This window comes from Carcharodon carcharias, chromosome 26 (genome assembly GCF_017639515.1).
Source record: "Carcharodon carcharias isolate sCarCar2 chromosome 26, sCarCar2.pri, whole genome shotgun sequence".
In the NCBI taxonomy this organism is placed as follows: Eukaryota; Metazoa; Chordata; class Chondrichthyes; order Lamniformes; family Lamnidae; genus Carcharodon; species Carcharodon carcharias.
Genome location: NC_054492.1, coordinates 34,009,754 through 34,015,753, shown reverse-complemented (window position 1 = coordinate 34,015,753; position 6,000 = coordinate 34,009,754).

Below are 6,000 nucleotides of genomic sequence, written 5' to 3'. Positions count from 1 at the left end.
ACAATTTTGAGAAAATGCAGAAGCTCCATTAAGCAGTTTATATGGAATCCCTTTAAATGCATTGGAGAAATCCAACTCCATTTATTCAGAGTCTGTGCATCACTTTATTATGACTTTAACCCATAGAGAACAGAGAACTTTAAACCAAGTTGCATTGACCACTTATATGATTCCATCAGTGGCAGCGGTTCCCTGGAGATGCATCTTTAATTTGTGATGGCTGCAGGACAATCCTGGATGTTGGCATCTCTAGCTATGGGTCATGCCCAGTAGCAACTGCATTAATAATGTCCAAACTTATTTGTACCCAGCAGGTTAAAATAATAAATTATGCCATGGAGCATGTGAGAGCACGGACTCTTATTGAACAATACATTATAACACATTATGTTATGGAACAGTGTACATTACGTTATAACGCAGATGTGTTATAGTACACTGTGTTATAGCTTGTTTGGAACAACAGTGACAAAACAAGCAGGAGGTGGGTGGAACATCTTATAAATTTGTGGACCAAGGTCAGTTCTGCCCCAGACATATATTGAAAGAATATCTCTCACTATCTGGCGGTGTCTTCATTGAGACCAGGAACAGAATTCTTAGTGTATGTGTCTTCAGCAGAAAAATCACCCATAATTAATGCCACTCTTAGTCACAGACATCATGGCCAGGATTTTGTCAACAGCATGTCATCCCCGACATTGTAACCAAAACTGAGCACCACTAACGCTTTCTCTCTTTTTGCCTTTCCCACATAATTATAATTAAAATTCTAAAAGAACCAGCATGCAAAACACTTGCGATTTAGCAGGTGGGGTGGCTTTTTATTGGTGAAACCCGCCGTCAGCTGACAATGCTGCATCAACATGCATCACTGCCAGGACACCTCTGTTTGAGAGCAGAGAGATGCATGACCACCAAAGCAGACCAGTCCCATGGTTCAGTGATGCCTCCCTGCAGGCTCTCCTCCAGGTTGTCAGGGAAAGGCATGAGGTGCTCTTTTCTGAAGATGGTATAAGAAGACCCTCCCACCAGACTGAGGTGGCCTGGATGGAGGTGAGCAACTGCGGGGTTACCCACTGAACCTGGGTCCAGTGCAGGGGACAAGTCACCGACTTGTTCCAATTCACAAGGGTAAGTGCCAGTGTCATTTCTTCAATAGTAGTCTCTTGTGAGGTCATCACTAATGCATATTGCAAGTGGACAGCTATCCCAGAAGAGTGAATGCATGATCAGCCTTGGTGCCACATGGCAATTGAGGCCAATTAGTTGGGAACTTTGCCTTTTGTGTGTGCTCAGATGCAACATATGCATTTCAGGCCAGTATATGTGAAGGGGATGCGTGCAGACAAGGGGATGAGGTGTCACTTGACGTGCCACTAACTTTGCACTTTGTCATGCAGGACAAGCAGACCCACAATTCCCATGATAGGAGATGCACAGGAGGAAGATTTCCAGGCCTCAGGCTCCTCACATCCACTGAGGAGGAGGTGATGGAGATCACTCACAATGAGGGAGCACAGTCAGTGGCAGACAAGGCTGGACCAGCCAGGAGAACAAAGGAAGAGGCAACCATTCTGCTGGTGGCATACGGGATCACAGGATGAATGCAATGAAATATAATGATCTTTAATGTGATACTTTTTGCTATCGACTATAGGCAGGAGTGTAGTGCTGTCGGAGCTGGGAGAGGGGGTTGCAGACAGTTCTAAACATGTGGCCCGGGGATTGGGAGGGCCCAGGCTCAGTGTTTTAAATGGAGTAGTCACCATCCACACTGAGCAGCAAAACTTAGGGCCTGATAGACCATCTTAAAAAAAAACAACTTTCAGGCTGTGAATTCCAATTTTTTGAAGCTAGTCCATCAGTGCATTGCTGCACTGTTGCTGAGGAGATTGGGGGTTTGGGGAGTATGGGGAGTTGGGAGATGGGGAGGGGGTTGCAGTTGGGAGGTGGGGAGGGGAGAGGGTTGTGGGTTGTTGGGTAGGGGAGTTGGGGTGTTGTGGAGGTTGAGGGGAGCAATGAGGAGGAGGTTGAATGGGATGGGGACTGGGGGGTGGTGGGTGGGAGGTTTGGGAGGGTGAGGGGTTTGGGAGGATGGGGGGGTTTGGGGAGGTTGTTGGAGAGAGGGGTGAGAACGAGGTTTGTGGCAGTGAGGGCACAAATATTTTTCACTTAAAAAACATAGTTTTACTGACTTTTGGATACGTAAGAAAACAATATAATAGTAGATTTAGAAATGACATGGTCTACACATTTTCTTAGAGCTCCAGAACCTGAATATTTGGCATTGCATCCCTGACTAAATGCCATTTACAATCCAAGGACCAGGCTGCAGCCAAGACAGAAGCCAGAAGACTTGAGCTCTGGGGACCAAGCAGCCAGCGCCACAGAGGATGTATTGTCTTCTGCCTCATCCTCCACCTGCACAGTTACACCCACACGGTCCAACAGAGGGGGCCGCATGTGGATTCGGGAGCACAATCCGGTAAGCACACCACAGGCACGTTCCAGCAGCTGAGGAAGGATGTGACAGCTGGATCCCCAGGTGATCGGAGGACAACTGAGGACCAAGACCCAAGACCCTGCTGTACCCCAATGATGAATCTCCAGTGGCGGCCACAAGAAGCCTCCTGGACATGCAGCAGAGGCTAGGGGAAACTAATGCAGAGATGCTCAGGATTATGTATAGCTTTGCGTGCGGTATGGAGGAGTCCGTGCACCCCATGAGTTCTGTCATGTCCCAGGCATTTGAGTGCATGTCTTCATCCATGGAGAGGATGGCAGCCATCATGGAGAACCAAGCCGAGCATTCATCCATATGCGCTCGGACATACATTCCATCATTTTAGCTATGAGCTCAGTGCAGCAGTGGCTATGCGAGAGGGGACAAGTGCCCCCGGACCTCTCTCCAGGAGCCCTTTCCCCTCAGAGAGACAGCAAGGTACCATTGCGCACACAGATGGTGGAGGACCATGTGCCAGCTTCCCCAGGGCCTTTGTCTCAGGACAGCCACAGCATTAGTAGTGTCTCCTCATCCCCTCCACGCTGACCCCAACATCTCCAGCAGGCGAGGCCGAAGGGGATGCCTCTGTACCAGTGCTGGAAACCCCCAGTAATCTGGAGCCCTCAAGGCCCCACGCCTCCAGAGGATGGTGCCGTAGTCATCCGAAACAATGGGATATGACACTGAGCAGATTGCCTGCAACTCAGCTGGTGATGTTGGGGTTGCTCCTCAATATAATAATTGAAAAAGATAATTGAAAAAGGAATGGGCATGGAGGTGGCACAGGTGATTCTTTTTCCATGTCTGTCTCACTTGTTAAATATGCACAATATAATTTGTTTCCTGTAATGGTTCGTAATTATTGAGACTTTTTGGGACTTGTCCCTGTGATGGCTGGAGAAAATATAGGGACATAGACATTATTTCTGAATGAGGTGTGCTGCGTTTTTGTGCATATTTATTGAATGTTCACATGAATTGATATTTCTGCGATGATCATTCAGTGGAGCCTGGCTTTAAATGCAGGCACAGCTTCCACTGACACGACATCCATCCCCACCTCCCAATCTATGCACTCTAGGCGATTTTGACCCGCTTTACTTTCCGCAGGTAGAGGTGAGACTGGTGCAGTTGAATTCAAAGCATTTGAATGATGGCGCTGGATTAGAATAATTAGGCAAGAGAAGTTGATACGTGGATGTCCAAGTACCTCTAAGATGTCCTTGGTACCAGTACTCATTAGCGAGTGTATGAAGCTCCACTTTTCATTCTATTCTAGGTGGTAGAGGATGCAGGCTCAGAGTTAACTCAGCAAGGAAAGATGGCAGGGCTAAATCTGCATCCCAGGAAGGCGATGGAGGTTTGGTGATGGAACGATGGTCATGCAGAAACATCATATTTGTGAGAACCTTGTATAGATCAGGCTGTCCCTGACATCCCTTGCATATCTCTCCATGGCTCTGGGCCCTTGATTAAGGTTCATTTGGATTTATGGGCTCCACCTCATGCTCCAACAAATCCTCCTCATCAGAGGAGGGCTGATCTCCCTCGCAGTCTCCCCTCTGCACTTATGTTGCAGCACTAGGTTGCGCAATGCGCAGCAGACCACGACCATTTGTGACACCCTTTGGGGTGCATATTGCAGAGCCATTCCTTACTGGTCAAGGCAGTGGAAGTGCATTTTAAGAAGTCAAATGGTATGCTCTATGTTGGGTCTGGTGGACATATGAGCTTGAAAGTAGTGCTCATTTGCCTCTGCTCTGGGGGGTTCCTCAATGCTGTCATCAGCCGTATACACAGGTCATAGGCCTTTTCATGAGGATCCATCCATCAACCTGGGCTGGGGCTTCTAAAAGCTCTGGGAGCTGTGAGTTGCGCAAGACATATGTGTTATGACAGCTCTCTGGGAAATGAACACAGACCTGCATTATTCTTCTCCTGTGGTCACACACCAGTTGTATGTTCATGGAGTGAAACCCTTTACAATTTACAAATACAGCTGGCTGTTCCAAGGGAGCTTTTATGGCCACATGAGTGCAGTCGATGACACCTTGCTCTCAAGGAAACCCAACGATTACACTGAATGTGGCTGACCTTGAGCCTGTCTTCTTCATTGGTGGTGAATTGGATAAAATCCTCGGCATGACTAAATAGGGTAATCATCACCTCCTTTATGCAGCTATGTGTAGCAGCCTGTGAGATGCTACATGTTGCCCGTCGCGCCTTGGAAGCCATTGCTGGCATACAAATTGAGCGCCGTGTTAACCCTGAGGGCCATTGGCATGGGGTTCCCACCAATTCCATGTGACTGCATGAACAATCCGACATATCTCAGTGGCCATTTCCCGGGACATCCTTAGATGTCTCTAGCATCGCCTCTCTGACATCTAGAGGTAGTTTGTTCTTATCCTCTGAATGCGGCAGTGCCCATCTTTGCTGATGCCTTCCCTGGATGCCTGCACCAGACCAGCCATTCTCCCCTGGTGCTGCCTGCTGGTTGTCTTGTGGCCTCTGATATTGGACAGGAAAGTCAGGTCAATGAGACCCATGGTTATGGCAGTAATCACACTGTGTGAAAAAGGCAGATATACATATGACAGCATGCTCGTCCATTGTTTCCATCCATTTAACTCATTGTTAGGGAGTCCCTTTAATTGGCCAGCTGTGCGTAACATTAATTCCATCCACCCAAAACAACCCTCCTCACATTTCAATCGATCTTATATTCAGAAAAGCTGACAGAGAACTTGAAAGGAGACATTAAAATTATGGTGTGTATTGTATTCAAAACCCAAACCTGCACCTTCTACTCTCCCCCTATCACTCTCAAACTTGTTCCCTTCACCCTTGACGCACCCAACATAACCTTTCCTGAACCTCTCTGTTACCCTTGAGCATCGTCCCTTACCCTGGACCCGATAATCATTTCCCTACACATGACATCTGTCCCCGCTGTGCCTATACCCATGTCCATTCCAATGCCCCCTCTGACCTTGAACCTTCCTGTTATCCTCCTCCATGCTTTTGTTTGGTCCCATCACTCACCCCGTGAGACCTTCCAATATCCATCCCTGCCTCTAGTCTTAGCCCCATACCGAGTACAACTTCCCCTTTGACTGTGATGGTTCCCTCTGGCGCCCAACACCTTCAGTTCAACCCTCAGGACTTCACCGTTGATCGTACTGACCTCACCCTTTAGGCCCTTTGTTCATCTTTCAATCCCTGCCTTGACCCACCCACCTCAACCCCCCTACAGGAGCAGAAGCTAGGCCCTTCCGACCACCACATCCTGCTGCACCCAAAAAACCAACCTTGCAACACCCACCGCCTAGTGGCACAGAGTTCAACCTGCTTACCTTAGCCACAACTCCACAAAGCCGACTGCTGCAAGCTACCTTTAAACGATCGTGAACTGGGTATACCGCTGACTTTATCCTGAGGATAGGACTTTTTTGAAAACTGTTTCATGTTAAAGAGTATTCATTGCATCCAAA